This window comes from Ursus arctos, unplaced genomic scaffold, assembly GCF_023065955.2.
Source record: "Ursus arctos isolate Adak ecotype North America unplaced genomic scaffold, UrsArc2.0 scaffold_12, whole genome shotgun sequence".
Taxonomy (NCBI): domain Eukaryota; kingdom Metazoa; phylum Chordata; class Mammalia; order Carnivora; family Ursidae; genus Ursus; species Ursus arctos.
Window position 1 is genome coordinate 4,743,752 of NW_026622786.1, and position 24,148 is coordinate 4,767,899.

The 24,148-nt window shown below is 37.6% G+C and overlaps 1 long non-coding RNA gene across 1 annotated transcript in view; it reads right to left on the bottom strand.

Annotated features, from left to right (window-relative positions):
• LOC130543412 (uncharacterized) overlaps positions 1-24,148 on the bottom strand; it is a 24,356-nt gene continuing 208 nt past the window's right edge. Inside the window, exon 2 of the long non-coding RNA XR_008958733.1 lies at positions 1-10,714. This is a non-coding gene — a long non-coding RNA (uncharacterized LOC130543412). The remainder of the gene's footprint in view (positions 10,715-24,148) is intronic.

Here is a 24,148-nt window from a genome sequence, read left to right on the forward strand (position 1 = left end):
TTTATTTTTTTTTATTTTAGAGAGAGAGAGCCTGGTGAGCAGGGAGAAGGGCAAAGGGACAGGGAGAGAGAATCCCAAGCCACTCCATGCTGAGCCCGGAGCTCTTCGCAGGGCTTGATCTCATGACTTCAAGATTATGACCTGAGCCAAAACCAAGAATCAGACACCTAGTCAAGTCACCTAGGTGCCCCTCATATTGGTCTTTTTGTCATGATTTCTCCCTGTCAAACACTAAAAAGTTGAACCATTATACTTTTATCTATAATGATATAGATTATGAAATTTCCCCTCAAACTCATTGTAGCAGATAACTTTTTGAGTCATTGGCTTCATTTTATATTTTGAAATTACAAAACATCATTCTGTCTGTATATTCTAATTAAAATTGTGCATAATGTTTTGAAAAATGGGTCTTTTATAGGAAAAAAATTGGGATAACTGATTTCTATGGCTTTCAAAGCTAAAATATATAATATAAAAACCAACTCTAATATTACGTCTTGCGTTTTACTGTCAGATTAAATTACAGCTTTTATGAATAATTAAATTTTAGTACATTTTCAAAAAAACGAAAGAGATATTATTTTTAAAAATTTTTTATTCATTTTTGGGAGAGAAAGTGAGAGAGCACTAGAGGGGGAGTATCAGAGGGAGAGGGAGAAACAGACTCTCCGCCAAGCAGAGGGCCTGATGCGGGGATTGATCCCAGGAGTCCGGGACTGTGACCTGAGCCGAAGGCAGACACTCAACTGACTAAGCCACCCAGGCGCCCCTAAAGAAATATTATTAACAAAGTATGGATTTTGGTTAATGAAAATGTACAATAATGGTTTCTTAGTTGTGACAACTATACCACAGTAATGTAAAATGTTAACAACAAAAGAAACTGGGTATGGGGTATATGAGAACTCTGTACTATCTTTGCAACTTTTCTTAAATCTAAAATGATTCTAAAGTTTAAAAATTATTTTTAAAAAAGAAATACATTTATTTGGTTCAGGACTTGACCCAGAGCCATATTCTAGTGGAATTTTCTGAGAGAGAGGGAGATTATTGGATAGTGTCATTTGTTTAATTACTATGTTTTGGAGGAGTTAAGATGGCGGAGTAGTAGGGGGATCCTGGGCCTCCTCAGCCCTCGAACACAGCTAGATCAACATCAAATCATTTTGAACGACTAGGAAACCAGTGCGAAGACTACGAAAACAATCTGCACAATTGGAGGAAGAGAATATGGTAGATGCAAGATTTCGAGACATGAAATGTGGGAGAGAAAAGCCATAGTGCTGTGGAGGGGAGGGAGCCCTTTTCACAAAGAGAAGTCAGGGAAAGAGGGAGAAAGCAGGAGAGAAAGCAGCACATAGTTCACACAAGACACTGTGGTGTGGGGATCTGCTGGGTCACACTGGGAGAGAACATTCCCTTTCCTGGAGTATATTTGGAACACGGTATACTACCTCTCCATGGACAAAGGATTCTCCAGGTGCCACTGAGCAGCCATTCAATAGCTGGGGACAGAGGCTTACACAAAAGGCAGATAACCTGCTTGCAGCTTTCCACTCTGCTTTAACATAGACTCCAGGCAACTTTCTGGCCATGAAACTGTTTCTCTGGGAACGGTGCCAGGTGCAATGCTCTGAGGCTCTCCTCTGGGGAAGGAGAGTGGGTCTGTGCCTTGCTGGGTCCTTTACGACGTGGAGTTTTGAATTCCAGCTGCTGGCCAGAGACAAAACACAGAACTGTGGCACCAGGCCTGCCAAAGGCCAGGGCACAGACAGGTTGAGGGCAAGGATCTGATGAAGCCTGGGACACTCTTGAGCAGTGGCAGCCATAAGTTCCCCTTCCCCGGGATGAGAGGCAGGGTGATGCCATCTCCACCATCTCCACCACCTCCCCACCACCACCCCCACCCCCACCAGCACTATCAGAGAGAAACACAGCATCTCCCGTGGAGGCTGGAGTTGGTCACACTAAACCCTGCCCACCTGTGCCTGGCAGGGGAATCTTTTCTAGGGCAGGTCTGAGCCAGCACAGTGGGTCTCTCCCTCAGAAAACCAACACAGCCCCCCTGCATGCAACAAATCTACTGATCACAGGGTGCTCCAAAGCGTCAGCTTCAGTTCTGGTGGAAATAGGACCAGGCTTTCTTTTTCTTTTTTTTTTCCCCCAATTATTTTTTTTTTAGTTTTAGTTTTAGTTTTTCTTTGGAATCAGGTTTATAGTTTTTTGTTCATTTCTTGGTCTGTTTGTTTCCTTTTCTCATTTTTTGGATTGGGCTTCTCTTTTTTCTTTTGTTTTTTTCCTTCTTTCTTTTTCTTCGGAATCAGGCTTATAGTCTTTTGTCTGTTTGCATTTTTGTTCCTTTTCTCTTTTTTTGGATCAGAACTTTTTTTTTTTTTAATATCAGGCTTATCTGAACAAACAAATCAAAGCACACCTAGTTAAAGGTCCAAACACTCCCCACTGAAAGCAAGAAGGAACTCTGCAGAGGACTGACCTGTGGGAAAGAGCAGCCAAAAACCAACAGCAGAGTATACACAGCATATATCAGAAAGACTTGAAGTGTCAGGCCCTGGCCAGTGTATGTCCCCTTCTTAATATAGTATTACTCTCAGGAGCAGGAAACATAACCAGGTTTCATAACACGCAAAAGACAGAAACCTAGATATAATGACAAGATGGAGGAATTCTCCCCAAAAGAAAGGTCAAGAAGAAATCACAGTCAGGGATTTCCTCAAAACAGATATAAGCAATATATCTGAACAAGAATTCAGAACAACAGTAATAAGAATGCTAGCTGGGCTTGAAAGAAGCATGAAAGACACCAGAGAAACCCTTGCTGTGGAGATAAAACTCCTAAAAACAAGTCAGGCTGAAATGAAAAATGCTATAACTGAGATGCAAAATGGACTGGATGTAATCACAACAAGAATGGAAGAAGCAGAGGAACAAATAGATGATATAAAAGGTACATAATGGAAAATAATGAAGCTGAAAAGAAGAGGGAAATAAAACTATTAGATCACGAATGCAGACTTAGGGAAGTCAGCGATTCCACAAAGCATAATAATATCTGTATCATAGGAGTCCCAGAAGAAGGGCAGGAAAAAGGGGCAGAAGGTTTATTTGAACAAATTATAGCTGAGAATTTCCCTATCTGAGGAAGGAAACAGTCAAGTCCAAGATGCACAGAGAACTCCCCCTCAAAATTAACAAAAACAGGTCAACACCAAGACATACCATGGTGAAATTTGCAAAATACAATGATAGAGAATTCTGAAAGCAGTTGGGGCCAAATGTCCTTAACCTACAAGGGTAGATATGTAAGGTTAGCAGCAGACATGTCCACAGAAACTTGGCAGACTGGAAGAGAGTGGCATGATATATTCAATGTGCTAAATGAGAAAAACATGCATCCAAGAATACTATATGCAGCAAGGCTGTCCGTTAGAATAGAAGGAGAAATAAAGAGTTTCCAAGGCAGGCAAAAACTAAAGGAGCTAATGAATACTAAATGAGCCCTGCAAGAAATATTAAAGGGGACCCTTTGAGTGGAAAAGACCAAAAGCAACAAAGATTAAAAAGATACAATATATAGGAATAGTGAATTTACTGATAATACAATGGCATTAAATTCATCTTTCAATAATCACTCTGAATGTAAGTGGACTAAATGCTCCAATCAAAAGACATAGGGTATCAGAATGGATTAAAAAAAAACAAGACCCACTGATATGCTGCTTACAAGAGACTCATTTTAGACCCAAAGACACCACCAGATTGAAAGTGAGGGGGTGGAGGACCATCTATCACACTAATAGATATCAAAAGAAAGCTGGAATGAAGCATGAGAGACTATGGACTCTGAGAAACAAACTGAGGGCTTCAGAGGGATGGGGGGTGGGGGAATGGGATAGGCTGGTGATGGGTGGTAGGGAGGGCACGTATTGCATGGTGCACTGGGTGTTATAAGCAACTAATGAATCATCGAACTTTACATCAAAAACCAGGGATGTACTGTATGGTGACTAACATAATATAATAAAAAAATATTAAAAAAAAAAAGAAAGCTGTATCAGACAAACTATATTTTAAACCAAAAACTGTAATAAGAGATGAAGAAGGCCACTACATCAAAAAAAGGGTCTATCCAAAAAAGAAGATCTAAAAATTATAAATATTTATGTCCCCAACTTGGGAGCAGCCAAGTATATAAGTGAATTAATAACAAACATAAAGAAACTCATGGATAATAATACAATAATAGTAGGGGACTTTAACACCCCACTTACAGCAATGGACAGATCATCTAAGCAGAAAATCAACAAGGAAACAATGGCTTTGAATGACACACTGGACCAGATAGACTTAACAGATATATAAGAACATTTCATCCTAAAGCAGCAGAATATACATTCTTTTCAAGTGCACATGGAACATTATCTAGAATAGATCACATACTGGGTCACAAATCAGACCTCAACAAGTGCAAAAAGATTGAGAGCATACTATGCATATTTTCAGATGACAACACTATGAAACTTGAAGTCAACCACATGGAAAGACCACAAATACATGGAGGTTAAAGAACATGTTACTAAAGAATGAATGGGTCAACCAGGAAATTAAAGAATAAAAAAAAAAACACATAGAAATAAATCAAAATGAAAACACAACCATCCAAAACCTTTGGGATGCAGCAAAGGCATTCCGAGGATGTAAGCATACAGCAATACAGGCCTTACTCAAGAAGCAAAAAAAGTTTCAGGGGCGCCTGGGTGGCACAGCGGTTAAGCGTCTGCCTTTGGCTCAGGGCGTGATCCCGGCATTGTGGGATCGAGCCCCACATCAGGCTCCTCCGCTATGAGCCTGCTTCTTCCTCTCCTACTCCCCCTGCTTGTGTTCCCTCTCTCACTGGCTGTCTCTATCTCTGTCAAAATAAATAAATAAAATCTTTAAAAAAAAAAAGAAGCAGCAAAAAAAGTTTCAAATACACAGCCTAACCTTACACCTAAAGGAACTGGAAAAAGAAATGCAAATAAAGCCTAAAACCAGCAAAAGAATGAAATAATTAAGATTAGAGCAAAAATAAATGATAAAGAAATTTAAAAAAACAGTAGAACAGATTAATGAAACTAAGAGCTGGTTCTTTGAAAGAATTAACAAAATTGATAAACCCTTAGCCAGACTTATCAAAAAGAGAAAGGACTCAAATAAATAAAATCAGGAATGAAAGAGGAGAGATCACAACCAACACTGGAGAAATACAAACAATTATGAGAATATTATGAGCAATTATATGCCAACAAATTGGGCAATCTGGAAGAAATGAACGCATTCCTAGAAACATAAACTACCAAAACTGAAGCAGGAAGAAATAGAAAATTTGAACATACTCATAACCAGCAAAGATTTTGAATCAGTAATCAAAAATCTCTCAACAAAAAAGAACCCAGAGCCAGATGGCTTCCCAGGAATTCTACCAAGCATTTAAAGAATTAATACATATTCTTCTGAAGCTGTTCCAAAAAATAGAAATGGAAGGAAAACTTCCAAACTCATTCTATGAGGCCAGCATTACCTTGATTCCAAAACCAGATAAAGACCCCACTAAAAAGGAGAATTACAGACCAATATACCTGATGAACATAGATGTAAAAATTCTCAACAAGATACTAGCTAACTGAATAAGCAGTATATTAAAAGGATTATTCACCACTAACCATATGATCCTCTCAATAGATGCAAAAAAGCATTTGACAAAATACAGCATACCTTCTGGATAAAAACCCTCAAGGAAGCAGGGATAGAAGGAACATACCTCAACATCATAAAGGCCATAAACAGAAGACCCACAGCTAAGATCATCCTCAATGGGGAAAAACTGAGAGATTTTCCCCTAGAGTCAGGAACATGATAGGGATGCCCACTCTCACCACTGTTATTCAACATAGTACTGGAAGTCGTAGCCTGAAAGACTCCACCAAAAAATTGCTAGAACTGATACATGAATTCAGCAAAATCGCAGGATATGAAGTCAATGCACAGAAATCTTTTGCACTTCTATACACCATAATGAAACAACAGAAAGACGAATCAAGGAATTGATCCCATTTAAAAATGCACCCAAAACCATAAGATACCTAGGAATAAACCTAGGTAAGAGGTAAAAGATCCATATGCTGAAAACTATAGAACATTTATGAAAGAAACTAAAGATGACACAAAGAAATGGAAAAGCATTCCATGCTCATGGATTGGAAGAACAAACATTGTGAAAATGTCTATACTACCCTAAGCAATCTACAGGATTCAATGCAATCCCGATCAAAATAACATGAGCATTTTTCACAGAACTAGAATAAACAATCTGAAAATTTGTATGGAGCCAAAAAAGGCTCCCAAATAGCTAAAGTAATGTTGAAAGAGAAAAGGAAAGTGGAGGCATCACAATTCTGGATTTCAAGCTCTATTACAAAGCTGTAATCATCGAGACAGTACGGTACTGGCACAAGAAAAGACACATAGATCAATGGAACAGAACAGAGAACCCAGAAATGGACCCACAACTACATGGTCAACCAATCTTCGACAACACAGGAAAGAATATCCATGGAAAAAAGACAGTCTCTTCAACAAATGGTTTTGGGAAAACTGGATGGCAACATGCAGAATGAAACTGGACCACTTTCTTATACCACACACAAAAATAAATTCAAAATGGATGAAAGACCTAAATGTGAGACAGGAATCCATCAAAATCCTAGAGGAGTAAACAGGCAGCAACCTCTTTTGTGTCAGCTGCAGCAACTTCTTACTTGACACATCTCCAGAGGCAAGGGAAACAAAAACAAACTATTGGGACCTGATCAAGATAAAAAAGCTTCTACATAGGGGCACCGGGCTGGTTCAGTCAATTAAGCATCTGACTCTTGATTTTGGTTCAGGTCATGATCTCAGGGTTGTGAGATCAAGCCCTGCCCTGCATCAGGCTCCATGCCTAGCGTGAAGCCGGCTTTAGAATCTCTCTCTCTCCCTCTCCCTTTGCCCCTCTCACTACCCCACTCTCTGTCTCTCTCTCTCTCTCTAAAAAACAAACAAAAAACAAAACAAAACAAAAACCTTCTGCACAATGAAGGAAACAACAAAACAACAGGCAACCAATCTATAAGAGAAGATACATGTAAACGACATATCAGATAAAGGGCTCATATCCAGAATCTATAAAGAACTCATCAAAATTAACACCCAAAAAATAATCTATTTAAGAAATGGGCAGAAGACATGAACAGACATTTCTCCAAAGAAGACATACAGATGGCTAACAGACACATGAAAAGATGCTCAACATCACTCATCATCAGGGAAACACAAACCAAAACCACAGTGAGATACCACCTCACACCAGTCAGAATGGCTAAAATTAACAACACAAGAAACAACAGGTATTAGTGAGAATGTGGAGAAAGGGAACCCTCTTGCACTGCTGGTGGGAATGCAAACTTGTTCAGCCACTCTGGAGAACAGTATGGAGGTTCCTCAAAAAGTTAAAAATAGAACTACCCTATGACCCACCAATTGCACTACTGGGTTTTTGATTTTTTTGTTTTGTTTTGTTTTGTTTTTTAGAGAAGGAGGTGAGGAGGGGCAGAGGGAAAAGGAGAGAGAATCTTAAGCAGGCTCCATGCCCAGTGCAGAGACTGATATGGGGCTCAATCTCACAACACTGAGATTGTGACCGGAGCTGAAATCAAGAGTCAGATGCTTAACCCACTGAGCCACCCAGGCATCCCACACTACTGGGTGTTTATCCAAAGGATACACAAATGCTGACTTGAAGGGGCATATGTACCTCAATGTTTATCAATGTTTATAGCAGCACTATCAACAATGGCCAAATTGTGGAAAGAGCCCAAATGTCCATCACCTGATGAATGAATAAAGAAGATGTGGTATATATATGAAATCTTGCCATTTGCAATGATGTGGATAGAACTAAAGTGAATTATGCTAAGTGAAATAAGTCAGAGAGAGACAAATATCATATGATTTTATTCATAAGAAACCAAACAGATGAAAATAGGGGAAGGGAAAGAAAAATAAAATAAGATAAAAACAGAGAGGAAGGCAAACCATAAGTGACTCTTAACTACAGAGAACAAACTGAGGGTTGCTGGAGGGGAGGTGAGTGGGAGGATGGACTAAATGGGTGATGGGCATTAAGGAGGGCACTTGTGATGAGCACTGGGTATTATATGTAAGTGATTAATCACTAACTTCTAATCCTGAAACTAATACTACACTGTATGTTAACTAACTTGAATTTAAATAAAAAATATAAATAAATAAATAAATAATTATGGTTTCCCTTGATTACAAAATTAAGTTGTTCTAATAAAGCATAATATAACTTACTACAGCAATTTTGTTTTCTTTGCTGAATAAATATAAACTATAATTGTAGAGAGGAGAAAATGGTGAAATAAGGTCAAAAGAAACATCTTCTTAAGATCACTTAGATTAAGTTCTTTCCTGTAGCTGAGCAGATCGAGCCAATAGTCTCCACTAGCAAAATTTATGGTATATTAATGGCAAGTATATTCATAAATGAGATAATTTTACTTAATACTGGGTCTGTGCCCTGTTACTTTTGTCAATGGCAATATATATAATAGTATATAAACATCCTCCAGATGCCTACTTGGAATTTTCCAAGTACTCTTCCATGCTTCTGCAAATATTCTTTTGCTGTACCCTCCTCTTGGTAAATTCTCCACTTGCCCAGATGACTAGCACCTATTTTACCCTCAAGATTCATTTCATCTGTTATCTTCCAGGAATCTTTTACTGATGATCCCCAATATGAAATAGATGACCTTCTTCTGTGCTCTTATTGTACCTGGTATTTTGCTCAAAAAGGAATCTTTTACTGATGATCCCCAATATGAAATAGATGACCTTCTTTTGCTCAATTTTATTTGGTGAATATTTTTGTCACACTATTTAGTATCAATTGGTTCTTTCACCTGTTTCTTCCTTGAACTAGTAAATTCCTTGAAGGAAGACATTTTTTAATTACTCTATATATTCCCAGTGCTGCTTAAAACATAGTAAGAGCTCAGTAAATTAATTAATTGAGTGAAAAAATTTGACATGAGTTTTCTTTAATATATGAATGTTTTTAAAGGATTAAATCAAATCATGAATATACCCCAATATATATACATTCACAAAAATAAAAGAGTGACTAATACTTTTATAAAAAAGTGATTAAGGAGCTTAGGGATGCTTAACGTTTTGCAATGTCTATGGGGCAAGCATGTTCTCCTAGAAAATATTCTGGGATAGATAATTGATCTGAGTCAGTATGTCATTTCCAATGTTATGTTTGTTTTGAAACACAGTGATATGTCCTGTCTACAACTTACTTTCTCTATCAAACACAGGATCTAAAAAGTATTGGGGCACCTGGGTGGCTCAGTCTGTTAAGCATCCAGCTCTTGATTTAAGCTCAGGTCATAACCTTAGGATTGAGAGATGGAGCCTTGTGTTGGGCACATGTGTTGGGCATGGCGCCTGCTTAAGATTTTCTCTCTCCCTCTCCTTCTGCCCCTCTCTCTCTAAAAAAACATTTTTAATGTAAAAAAATTAAAAAATAAAATCTAAATAATAAATTTAAAAAGTCAGCATCTTAACACAGGAAAGGAAAGAAGGTGGGGTCAATGTCTTCCTTGATCCTCATTTTCATTTCTCTCTCCTTTATCAAATTCCCCACCTTCTTCCAAGCACACACTACTACTATTTAAAGTAATTTACAGACCTTTCAAGTTTATTCCCCTTCATTCAGTGAAGCTTTTAGCACCAAGCTCTCTGCCTCACTCTCTTTACAAATATGACTATTCCTGTAGTTGATCTTAACAAGTATGTAGGCAATACTTTCACCAATTCGATGTATTAGTTAGGATTTGGGTCAGCTGCATATAATAGAAAAACCCAAAGTAACAATGGCTTAAATAAAATTGAATTTGAGAAAAATTGAATTGTTTCTGTCTCATATAAAAAAGTCTGGAGTAAGAGTGTCTGGAGGAAGATGGTATAACCATTCCACAGCTCCTCTTTCTGCTCCACTATTACCATGTTGCTTTTACCTCGCAGTCTAAGACGGTTGCTGGAGCTCTAGCTGTTATACGGCCATTCTACAGAGAAGGAAAGAGAAATGTAGGAGAAGGTATAACCCTTTTCTTTTAAGGAGACTTACTAGAATTTTCCACTTAGGATACATTCCCACTTAGATCTCATTAGAACTATCATATGCATCTAGCTACCAGGGAGGCTAAGAAACGTCTTTATACAGAGTAGTCAATGTGCCTATGTAAAAACCAAGGTTCTGTTATTAAGGAGGAAGGGAGAATGAGTATGAGTGTTGAAGTAGACACTAACACTCTCTGCCACCTGGTCTCTCAGTTCAATGACCTTTTCACTCCAATGATGTTATGATCTACCTCACCTTATCTACTGACACCCATGGTCCTATCTATGACATTGTCATTACCAATGACTCCAATACCACCAAAATCTCGATGTTATTTTTTTACTCAATTCCCCACTCTCTAAAACCACCTCTTACCTTTTAAATTCATTCATTTCAACTCCATCAGTTCTTTGACTCCACTGGGCCCTCCATCAATCTGCTCTGTCTTCATTTCCAGGCTACCTGGTTTAAAATCCATGGTGCAACATTGTAATCATACCCTACATGCACTCTCAACTTCTGTGCCCCACCTCCCCCAAACTTGCTTGGCTAAATTTTACCTTTGGTTATGCTCCTCCACTAAAACAACTCTATATGGCAAGACAAAAACACCACTATGCTGACTTAACATCTTAAACTCATGATGGCTAAACCTAAGTGGGCCTTCAGTGCTACCTGCCAATCCCACTTCATTTTTCTAGTCAATTCTTTGCTCTACTCTCTTAGTTGATTATTTCACATCTTTTAGCTACTCAAACCTCAAACCTGCTCCCTTTCCTCACAGTCAGCTAATCACCTTGCTTCCTTTTTCTCTATGAAATAAGAAGCAATCAGAAGACTTCACATCATTCCACTCAGCACCCAATGTTTTTAATGGGGGCTAGACATAGACACCCTCTGCCTAGCTTGTATCAAAATTCCTGAGTCCCAGAAGGAAAGCAGGTGTTCAGCTTAAAGCACATGGTTGCACAAATAGCTTAGGCACAGTAAGCCACTCTATCAGTTAGGATGCTAATAACCCTCCCCAAATCCAAGTTCCCAGAAACCAGCCATAGATCAAACTTGGAAGCTGGCCTTTCTAATGATAAGTAGTATCCATAACTGGAATGAATAAGTCATGAGAATAAAAGGTACAGCATAGGGAATACAGTCGGCGGTATTGTAAGTGTTGTATGGTGACACAGGGTAGCTACACTTGTGGTGAGTGTAGCATAACATATAGAGTTATTGAATCCCTATGTTGTACACCTGAAACTAATGTAACATTGTGTCTCAACTGTACTAAAAAAAAGTACTACAAAAAACAAATAAAATGAATAAAGACGAATCATCTCGGGAGGTGAAGTTATGCTTCACCTCCTTAAGGGGGTAGTATCTACATAATTTGTTTATAATTCTGTATAGGAAATCTGTTCTCCCATATCTTGGTTGGTTTTGATTCTTTATTTTATTTTGGGGACATGAGAAGCATTATAATGGCTGTAAGATTCAGTTCTTTTGCGCACATTGACTTTTATCAGGGTCCTATACTGGTTTCCAGACTCTTGCCTAGCATTTCAAGTACCCAGAAACACCATCATCATCTGGAATTTGACAGAAATTCTCAGATCCCACCCCAGACCTACTGAATCACAAGCTTTAGGTACATGGCCTAGTCAAGTGTGTCTTAATAAGCCCACCAGGTAACTCTGATGCACAGCAAAGTTTGAGGCGCTTTGATTTAGCCAGGTGAGGAAGACCTGTACCTGCTCTCTCTGTCAGGCCTCAAACTAATCCTGAGGTCCTTATGAACTCTTACTATGTACAAGAAACCAACAGCTGTTAACTTATGAAAACTGGGTTAGAGTGAGGAGTGGTGTGGAGCTGGGATGTATTCAAACTAGCATCTTCCCCTACATGAGAATTTTAAATAAACTTATTTTAAAGCATATTTTAGAACATTCTTTTTTCTTTATTCCTTGGATGCAAATTCTCTCATTTGAAGAGTCCTCTGACTATAAATCATAGCACTGGACTTGCTCATGTGTTTTATTTTGATTGCTTTAGTAATTTTTTAAGTTTTTATTTTGAACGGGTTTCAGCCTTTTAAAAAGTTTGAAAAAGACTAGAGAGTCAATATCCTTTTATGATAAAAGCTCTCAACAAAGTAGGTAGCGAAATAATGTATTATACAGGACAAACCCACAACTAACAAAGCTGAGAGCTTTTCCTCTAAGCCCAGAAACAAGACAAGGATGCCCACTCTTGCCACTTTTACTCAACATAGTATCAGAAGTACTAGTCACAGCAATAAAAGGCAATCAGATCAGAAAGGAAGAAGTAAAACTGTCAGTAATAGCAGATGATACTACATACAGAATATCCTAAACACTCCACCAAAAAACTGTTAGAACTAATAAATGAAATTAGTAAAATTGCAGGATACAAATTTAACATACGGAAATCAGTTGCATTTCCTTTTTTAATTTAAATTTTAGTTAGCACACAGTGCAATATTGGTTTCTGGAGTAGAATTCAGTGATTCGTTACTTACATACAACACCTGGTGCTCATGATAACAAGTGCCCTCTTTAATACCCATCACCCATCTAGCCTATCCCCCAACCACCTCCCTCCATCAACCCTCAGCTTGTTTTCTATTCTTAAGAGCCTCTTATAGTTTGTTTCCCTCTCTCCTTTTTCCCCATTCCTGTATATTCACCTGTTTTCTTTCTTAAATTCCACATATCAGTGATATCATTTGGCATTTGTCTTTCTCTGACTGACTTATTTCATTTAGCATAATACACTCTAGCTCCATCCATGTCGTTGCAAACGGCAAGGTTTCTTTTTTTGATGGCTGAGTAATATTCCAGTGTATATGTGTGTGTGTCTCTATACACACCACATCTTCTTTATCCATTTCAGTTGATGGACATCTGGGCTCTTTCCATAGTTTGGCTATTGTTGATAATGTTATAAAGATTAGGGTGCATGTATCCATTCAAATCTGTATTTTCGTATCCTTTGGGTAAAAACCCAGTAGTGCAATGACTGGATCATAGGGTAGATCTATTTTTAAGTTTTTGAGGAACCTCCATCCTGTTCTCCAGAGTGGCTGAACCAGTTTGCATTCCTACCAACAGTGCAAGAGGGTTCCCCCTTCTCCACATCCTCACTAACGCCTGTTGTTTCTTGTGTTGTTAATTTTAGCCATTCTGACAGGTGTGAGGTGGTATGTCATCATGGTTTTGATTCACACTTCCCCGATGATGAGTGATGTTGAGCATCTTTCATGTTAGCCATCTGGATGTCTTCTTTGGAAAAGTGTCTACTCATGTTTTCTGCCCATTTCTTAACTGGATTATTTCTTTCTGGGTGTTGGTTTGATAAGTTCTTTATAGATTTTAGATACTAACTCTTTATCAGATATGTCTTTTGCAAATATCTTCTCCTATTCCGTAGGTTGCCTTTTAGTTTTATTGATTGTTTCCTTCGCTGTACAGAAGCTTTTTATCTTGATGAAGTCTCAATAGTTCATTTTTGCTTTTGTTTCCCTTGCCTCTGGCAATGTGTTCAGTAAGAAGTTGCTATGGCGAAGGTCAAAAAGGTTGCTGCCTGTGTTCTCCTCTAGGATTTTGATGCTTTGCTATCTCACAGGTAGGTCTTTCATCCATTCTGAATTTGCTTTTGTGTATGGTATAAGAAAGTGGTCCAGTTTCATTCTGCATGTGGCTGTCCAGTTTTCCCAACACCATTTGTTGAAGAGGCTGTCCTTTTTTCTTGGATATTCTTTCCTGTTTTGTCGAAGATTAGCTGACCACGTAATTGTGGGTCCATTTCTGGGTTCTCTATTTTGTTCCATTGATCTATGTGTCTGTTTTTGTGCCAGTACCTTACTGTCTTAATGATTACAGCTTTGTAATAGAGCTTGAAATCCAGAATCATGATGCCTCTAGTTTTGTTTTTTCTTTTTCGGAATTGCTTTGGCTATTTGAGGTCTTTTGTGGTTCCATACAAATTTTAGGATTGTTTGTTCTAGCTCTGTGAAAAATGCTGTTGGTATTTTGATAGGGATTGCATTAAGTATGTAGATTGCTTAGGGTAGTAGAGACATTTTAACAATGTTTGTTCTTCCAATCCATAAGCATGGAATGCTTTTCCATTTCTTTGTGTCCTTTTCTATTTCTTTCATAAGTGTTCTATACTTTTTAGAGTACAGATCTTTTACCTCTTTGGTTAGGTTTATTCCTAGGTATCATTGTTTTTGGTGCAATTGCAAATGGGATCATTTCCTTGATCTCTTTTTCTGCTGCTTCATTTTTGTTGTATAGAAATGCAATAGATCTGCACATTGAAGAATACACTAACAATACAGAAGAGAAGTTAAGAAAACAATCCCATTTACGATTGCATCAGAAAGAACAAAATACCTAGGAATAAATTTAGCCAAGGAGGTGAAAGACCTGTACACTGAAAGCTATAAGACAGTGATTAAGGAAACTGAAGATGACACAAATAAATGGAAAGATATTCCAGGCTCATGACGTGGAAGAATTAATATTGTTAAAATGTTCAGACTACCGAAGACAATCAACAGATTCAATGCAATCTCTGTTAAAATTCCAATGGCAATTCCAATTTTATAGAAATAGAACAAACAATCCTAAAATTTGTAGAGAATCAAAAAAGACCCTGAAGAACTAAAGTAATCTTGAGAAAGAAGAACAAAGCTGGAGGTCTCATGCTCCCTGATTTCAAACTATACTACAAAGCTACAGTAATCAAAACCATATGGTACTTGCATGAAAACAGACACATAGATCAATGGAATAGAAGAGAGAGCACAGAAATAAACCCATACATATATCAACAATTAATCGTTGACAAAGGAGAAAAGAATACAATGGGGAAAAGACAGTCTTTTCAATAAATGGTGTTGGGAAAACTGCACAGCTACATGCAAAAGAATGTAACTGGATCACTTTCTTACACCACGTACAAAAATAAATTCAAAATATATTAAAGACTTGCATGTAAGACCTAAAACCAAAGAAATAAAAGAAAACATTGGCAGTAAGCTCTGACATCAGCTTTAACAATATTTTTTGGGACCAGCTTCCTCAGGCAAGGGCAACAAAAGCTAAAATGTTTATTTTAATGAGATTACATGAAACTAAAAAGCTTTGGCACAGTAAAGGAAACCATAAACAAAACAAAAAGGCAACCTATTGAATGCAAGCAGATGCTTGCAAATCATACATCTGATAAGGGATTAATATTCCAAATAAATAAAGAACGTACACAACTTAATTTCCAAAAAACAAACAACCTGATTGAAAAATGGGCAGAGGACTTGAACAGACATTTTTTTCAAAGAAGACATATGGATGGCTAACAGGCACATGAAAAGATGCTCAACATCACTCATCATCAAGAAAATGCAAATCAAAACCAAAATGAGATACCACCTCACAACTGATATTGACTCGTCAGATTGGTTTATACCAGACTGGTTATTATCAAAAAGACAAAAAATGATAAGTGTTGGTGAGGATATGGAAAAAAGGGAATCTTCATACACTGTTGGTGGGAATGTAAATTGGTGCAGCCACTATGGAAAACAATATGGAGATTTCTCAAAAAATTAAAAGTAGAGCTACCATATGATCCAGCAATTCCACTTCGGGGTGTTTTTTATTTAAATTCAATTATCCAACATATAGCACGTCATTAGTTTTAGATGTAGTGTTCAATGATTCATCAGTTGCGTATAACACTCAGTGTTCATCATAACACATGCCCTCCTTAATGCCCATCACTTTCTGGATATTTATCCAAAGAAAATGAAAACACCAATCTGAAGAGATATATGCATCTTTATGTTCACCGTAGCATTATTTACAATAGCCAAGATTTGAAAGAAAACTTCGCGTCCATGGATAGATGAATAAAGAAGATGTAGTATATATATCCAAAGAAATATTAATCAGACATAAAAAAAGGATAAAATCTTGCCATTTGTGACAGAATTGATGGACCTAGAGGAAATTACACAAAGTGAAATAAGCCAGACAGAGAAACACAAATACTGTATGATTTCATTTATATGTGGAATCTAAAAAACAAAACAAATGAACACACAAAACAAAACAGAAAGAGACTCATAGATATAGAAAACGAACTGTTGGTTACCAGAGTGAGGAGGGGTTGGGAGGGGCAGAAAAGGTGAAGGGGATTAAGAGATATAAACTTCCAGTTATAAAATAAATAAGTGATGCAGATGTAGTGTACAGCATAGGGAATATAGTCAATAACGTTGTAATAACTTTGTATGGTGACAGGTGGTAACTAGACTTATCGGGGGATCATTTCATAAGGTATAAAAATATCAAATCACTATGATGTACACCTGAAACTATTAGGATATTGTATGTCAATTATATTTCAATAAAAAATAGTACAGAGAGTTCTCAGATACACTTTACCCAGACTCCTTAATTATAAGATTTCATATAACATTACAATTATCAAGGAAATTAACATTGATAAAATACTGTTAACTAAACCACAGACCTTATTCAAATGTCACCAATTTTCAAACTAATTTCCTTTTTCTGTTCCAGGATCAACTCCGGGATCCCATACTGTATTTAGTTGTTATGTACCCTTACTCTCTCCCAATCTTTGTCAGTTCCTCAGTCTTTTGTTGTCTTTCAGGACCTTGACACTTTAAAAAAAAAAACTAAGTTCCATACTTTTTTCTGATTTATTTAGTTTATTCCTAATGTTCTTTTTCTGTCACAGGATCCCACTCAAAATACATTACCCCTCATCATTAGGCTTGTTTAGACTGTGATAGTTTCTCAGACTTTCCTGTTTTTGATGATCTTTACAGTTTTGAAGAGTACTACTGGTTAAGCATTTTGTAGAATGTCCCTTACCTGGTGAGTATCTGATATTTTTTCTCACGATTAGGCGGAGGTTATGGTTTTTCAGGAAAAAGACCAGAGGTAAAGTGTTATTCTCATTACATTATATGAAGGGTACATGCTACTAATGACTTATCGTGAATACTGTTAATTCTGATCAACTGGCTGATGCAGTGTTTGTCAGGTTTCTCTACTGTTAAGTTCTTCTTTTCCCCCCTTATATGTTGTACTCTCTAGAAGGAATTACTATACTCAGCCTACACTTGAGCAGTTGACAGTTATGTTCCATCTCTCTGAGAGTAGAATATCTACATAAATTTGTCAGAATTCTTCTGTATGGGAAGAATTCTTTCCCCCTTTATTTGCTTATTTAATCATTTCTTTATATCAGTATAGACTCCCGAATATTTACATTACAATTTGGGTTATAATCCAATACTGTATTATTTATTTCCTATTATCCCATCTTTAGCCATTAGGAGCTATTGCATTGGCTCCTGTGTTCCTGCGACACACCCCAGTTGTTTGTGTTGTGTGTGTGTGTGTTTGCTTGCTTGTTTGTTTGGTTTAGGCGCTTCTTCACTTTCTGGCACTACCAGCTGCTCCGGACTCATCTTATATACTCAGTGTCCCAGTCCTAAAAGCAGCCATTTCTCCCAAGAGTCCTGGTTCCTTTTATTAGAGAATGGTATTAGAAACCAAAAAAACTGGGTGCAGGTGTGCTCATGGCCACTGGGGTGTCATTTTTTTCTAGGCCCTTCATAGGACAGAGCTTGGAAATACATGTGTATATACTACCACATAAATACACACATACTTATTTCTGTATTTATCCATCTGTATCTATATGAAGGTAAACATGAATTCACATTAATGTCTTCAACTCTAACCCAGGATTTAGTGATGACATGCACAATCTTCTCATTTTACAAAGGAGAAAATTTACAATTAGGAAGATAAAGATACTTGACCTAAGTCAAACAATTTACAGCTAACAGTCTCTTTGTACCAAATCAGTACTCATGTGGTGATATATATATTAAGTGCTCAATCAATGCCTGTTAATAATTATGATGCTAATAGAAATACTAATTCTTCAAACAATGTAAGTTTATTTTGGAAAAGGAATTTTTTTCCCAAATGAATGTTTTTACTAGATTAATATATACATTACTTTTTTATAATAATATTTTTTATTACATTATGTTAGTCACCGTACAGTACATCCCTGGTTTTTGATGTAAAGTTCGATGATTCATTAGTTGTGCATAACACCCAGTGCACCATGCAACACGTGCCCTCCTTACTACCCATCACCAGCCAAGAATGAGAGACTATGGACTCTGAGAAACAAACTGAGGGCTTCAGAGGGGAGGGGGGTGGGGGAATGGAAAAGGAAATTTTGAGGGAATATTTAGCCATAAGTGTCAGTACAGATACTTATGTGTCTAGAAGTGTCAGGTTTGGGGTCCTAACTAGTTGGAGTCATAGTCATTCTTCACTTGGAGATTTCAAGACTGTGAGCAACTTGAGAGCAGGGACTGCTTAGAATAGGCCCAGCATCAAGGTTTTTAAAAAACGAATGAGGTATACATATCATTTTAGGAAATGCTGGCTATATATTTAACCTGAGCCTTGTTTATAATGAGATATAATCATCTGTTCTGTCTACCCTCACAGGGCAGTTTTGAGATCACATGATATAGTTCACATGCAAATCCTTTGGAATCAGAAGGACAGAATTAATGATAATATGTCTGGAAAATTCTGGACCTTTTAATTTGGTTCTTCTTCCTTTGGGTGGACAGAATGTAAGAACTTCACTACCACTTCCAGGCCAGTAAAATTATTTTAAAATAAAAAATAAGAAAACACAAAAGACCCCAAAAAGCCAAAGGAATCTTGAGAAAGATGAACAGATCTGGAGGTATTACATTTCTTGATTTCAAACTACTGTAATCAAAACAGTATGGTACCTACATAAAAATAGACACAGACCAAAGGAAGAGAGTAGAGAGCCCAGAAATAAACCCACCTGTATATAGTCAACTAATCTTCGACATGGGTACCAAAACCAAAAAATTCTGGAAAAGTCTCTTTAATAAGTGGTGCTAGGAAAACTGAATATCCACATACGAAAGAATGAAACTAAACCCTTATCTTTTTTTAAAAAAAAGATTTGATTTATTTATTTGACAGACAGAGAGATAGCCAGCCAGTGAGAGAGGGAACACAAGCAGGGGGAGTGGGAGAGGAAGAAGCACGCTCCCAACCGAGGAGCCTGATGCGGGGCTCGATCCCAGAATGCCAGGATCACGCCCTGAGCCAAAGGCAGACACTTAATGACTGAGCCACCCGGGCGCCCCTAAACCCTTATCTTATACCACTCACAAAAACTAACTAAAAATGGATTAAAGATTTGAATTAACACCTGAAAATATAAAACTCCTCAAAGAAAACAGAGGGGAGACTCCTTGGCATTGGTCTTAGTGATGATTTTTTGGATTGGACACCAAAAGCAAAGGCAATAAAAGTAAAAATGAACAAGTGGAACAACATCAAACTAAAAAGCTTCTGCACAGCAAAGGAAACAATCAACAGATGACCTACAGAATAGGAGAAAATATTTATCTGATATTTAACTATATATCCGGTATATCAAATAAGGGACTAATATCTAAAATATATAAGAAATTCAAACAATTCAATAGCAAGAAAACAAATAATTCAACTAAAGCAAAGGTCCTTAAGGGTTATGGTTACCAATTCCAGCGTGGGAGTTGGATTAACACCCCATACCACCAAGCAATTCTTGACACTAGCCGCGTGTCTTAAAATTCAACTCAATTCTGACATTATGTATCTGAAGATGGTGTCTGATCCCACAGTTTAAGGGCTCAGTCCTACAGAAGTGCCCCAACCCCCATATGCACACATACTTCTTTTTTTTTTTTTTAAATACTTCAGACACCAATCACAAGTCCAAGTTGTCACCTGGGCTTCTGACCAACAGGTTATAGATTGGAGGTTCCTAGACCTCCTCCTTGGATTCCATTAATTTGTTAGAGTGGCTCACAGAACTCAGGAAACCCATTTATTCACTAGATTCCTGATTTACTATAAAAAGATGTAACTCAGGAACAGCAAAGGCATACATAGGGCAAGGTATGGGAAAAGGGCATGAAGCTGCCACGCTCTTTTCTAGCTCACCACTCTCCCTGAATCTCCACATGTTCACCAACCTGGAAGCTCTCCAAACCCTGTTCTTTTTGGGTTTTATGAAGGCTTCATTACATAGGCATAATTGATTAAATCATTGTCCACTAGCAATTGATTCAACCTCCAGACCCTCTCCACTCCCTGGAGGTCAGTGGGGTGGGACTGAAAGTTCCAGCCCTCTAACCATCTAAGTTGGTCCCTCCTTCTAAAAGTCCCTTCTTTAACATAACGAGACAACTTTAGTGCACTCATCACTTAGGAAATTCCAAGGGTTTTAGGAGCTCTGTACCAGAAGTGGTATAAAGGCTAAATAAACATTTCTTGTTAGAAATAACAATAACAGAGACCTGAATAGACATTTCTCCGAAGAAGATATGCAATTGGCCAACAGGTACATGAAACACTCACCATCACTAATCATCAGGGAAATGCAAATCAAAACCACAGTGAGATATCACCTCATACCTGTTAGAATGGCTATCATCAAAAAGAGAAGAGAGGTGTTGGCAAGGATGTGGAGAAAAGGGAACACTCATACATTGTTGGTGGGACTGTAAATTGGGATAGCCACTATGGAAAACAGTATGGAGGTTCCTCAAAAAATTAAAAATAGAACTACCATAGGATCCAGCAATCCCACTTCTGGGTATACATCCAAAGGAAATGAAATCAGGATCTCAAAGAAGTATCTGCACCCTCGTATTCATTGTAGCATTATTTACAATTGCCCAGATACATAAACAACTTCAATGTCTGTCTATAGATGAATGGATAAAATGTGTTATATATAATGGAACATTATTCAGCCGTGAGAAAGAAAAAAATCTTGCCACATGTGACATCATGAATAGACCTCGAGGGTATTATGCTAAGTGAAATGTCAGACAGAGAAAGGAAATAAGTCAAATAGACAAAGACAAATACCATACAATTTCACTTCTACATGGAATCTAAAAAAAGTCCAACTCAGAGAATCAGAGGGTATAATGGAGTTGCCAGGGACTGGTGGTAGAAAAAATAGGGAGATGTTGGTTTAAGGGTATAAACTTTCAGTTATAAGATGAATAAGAGTATCTAATGCACAGCATGGTGACTATAGTAAATAGTAACTATATTGTATACTTGAAATTTGCTAAGAGACAAATTTTGAGCATTGTCATCACACATACACAAAGGTACCTATGTGGATTGACAGGTGTGCTAAATAACTTGATTGTGATGATCATTCCACAAGGTTTATATTAAGTTGTCATGTTATACATTTTAAATATACATAATTTTGTCAATTATACAGCAATAAAGCTGGAAAAAATTTAAAATAAAATCAATGGTATTTGTTTTTAAAAATAATTGGTTTCTACAATGAATGAGTAGTCTCTTTCGTGTATAAACTTGTATCTTTCCTCTTGCTAAAGCTGATTTTTAAAATAGTATTAAATTATTTTTATTTCTTACTGAGGTATAATTTTCTTACAATAAAAGTCACCCTTTTAATTGTATAGTTCTATAACTTTTGGCAGATACACTTCTGCAAGTTTTGGCCACTACAATCAAGATATAAAACTGTTCTGTACCGCTTCCCACATTCCCTCCTGCTCCTTTGTAGTCAACCCCTCCCTCCCATCCTCAACTCTTGGAATGTACAATTCTGTTTCTGACCCTCTGCTTTTCCCAGAATGTCAAATAGAATTTGGCTTCTTTCACTCCCCATAATGCATCTGCAATTCATCCACGTGTGTATGGACAGTTTAATCCTTTTTACTGCTGAGTAGTTTTCCATTTACAACTATGCCACATTTTGTTCATTGATTTACCAGGTGAAGGACATCTCTATTGTTTCCATTTGGGGATAAATATGAATAAAGCCATACATGTTTAGTACAAATAAACATTTGTGTACAGGTTTTTGTGTGAATCCATCTTTATTTCACCTGGATAAACACCTAGGAGTGGGATTACTAAACTACATGTTGAGTGAATGTTTAACTTTATTAAAAAAATCAGATTGTTGAAATGTAAATCACCAAGATGAGATGTCCTACCCATCCCTGACCACAAATGGGAGGGGAAATGGGAATGTAAATCTCCAGACGCCCAACTAACCTGTCATCGAGTTCTATAAAATCAATATACTCTTCTCCCATTCCCACCTCTTCACCTCTCAGAAGAAGGACACCTGTAGCAGTATACATAAAAGCTTACTGTGCTATAAGGCTTCCCATGCTCTCTGTTATTTTCCTCTGTTCATCAGGCAGAATGGCTGATCTGAGGAGGGTCAGTAGAAATGACATCTGAGACACAGTAACATCAAGAGAACCCCCACCAATTACATTACCTATCACCTCCTTTTCTTTCCCTCTGTAAGGAAAGACTGAACATTGGGGTGACAGCAAACAAAGAAACTTGGGACTAGAAGGAAATAATTAATCCATCCTACAATGTTAATTACTTTTCTCCTGTGTCTAAATATGCAATATGCAAGGCTGACTTTAACTACTGACTGACTTAAAAGTGCTATCAGAGCAAAACAGTGTCATGGGTAATCCCTTAAAGGAGATAACCCAAAAAGCACTTCTATTTAGTTTTACAAGAAGTTTATTTCTTTTCTTAATAAGTTTTCCATTGGCCAATGTAATACCTGGTTTGCTTCTCCTATGCTGATCTGACTACTGTAAGGTAGACCCCAAGGACGTATTATTTGTCATAGAGAAACCACCCTGCAGTTAGAAAGCTGAATAGCACACAAGTTAAGATTTAATGTATTATTCCTTCAAGGGCCTTGCTTCAGAGTCCCATGGAAAGAATGAAAGGAACTGGCAGGGAGGGGAACGGTAGGAACCAAAGAGGAGGTAACCAGGCAGTGGAGATTTACGAGGGATGAGCAAAAGGTGTACCTTTTTTCTGCAAACTGCCTTTGGTTAAGAGCCAGAGAATAACTGAGTTTACTAGGAGCAGAGGAAAGACAAAAGGAAGAGAAGTGGATTTGCCGGACTCCAGTGGATGGGTTTTCAATTAAAAATAAACTTCCAACAAATAGAGCTGCTCATTCTGAAAGGGTGGCCTTTTACGACTTGGGGTTCCCCATCGCTGGCTATTTAAGTGGTATTATCTTGTTGGAAATGTAGTAAACAGTATTTATGTACCCTTCATTGGGCAAATGTTTATTAAAAGCTTACTCGGTAGAAGATGCATGCTGAATATGAAGAGTAATCAAATCTAGATCCGCTCGCTGCCAGGTGTCAAAGCAATGCTCCTTCCACTTTCACATGTATACACATCCCCCCTGAGGATCTCGTTAAAATGCTGATTCTGATTTCTGTAGGACAGAGCCTCAAATTCTACACTTCTAACACGCTCCCAGGTGATGCTAGTGATGCTGGTCTGTGCAACACATATTGAGTGATGAGGGTTTCTAGTAGGGAATTAGACATGCACATGATTGTGATACAAAGTAAGAATTAGTAAATACCATGTAAGTTCCATCAATTATCGGTAAAGACCTAGATCTGTCCCAACCCAAGGACAATCTTTAATCTTCGTCCCTTTCTGTTTTCAGTGTTCCTTCGGATGTTTTTGTCGTTGCTCTCTTTCTCAAACTGTATTTCTTTTCGGGTTGCTCATTGCATATGCTCTTTCTTAGTTTAGAATAGCTTTCTCTTCTTCAGACTAACGTTTCACTAATTTGTCAAGGATTATCTCCTAATCATCCCTTCTTCCCTGGGGCCCCAGTCAGGGCTGACTACTCCCCACAGCAGTTAGCTTGAAC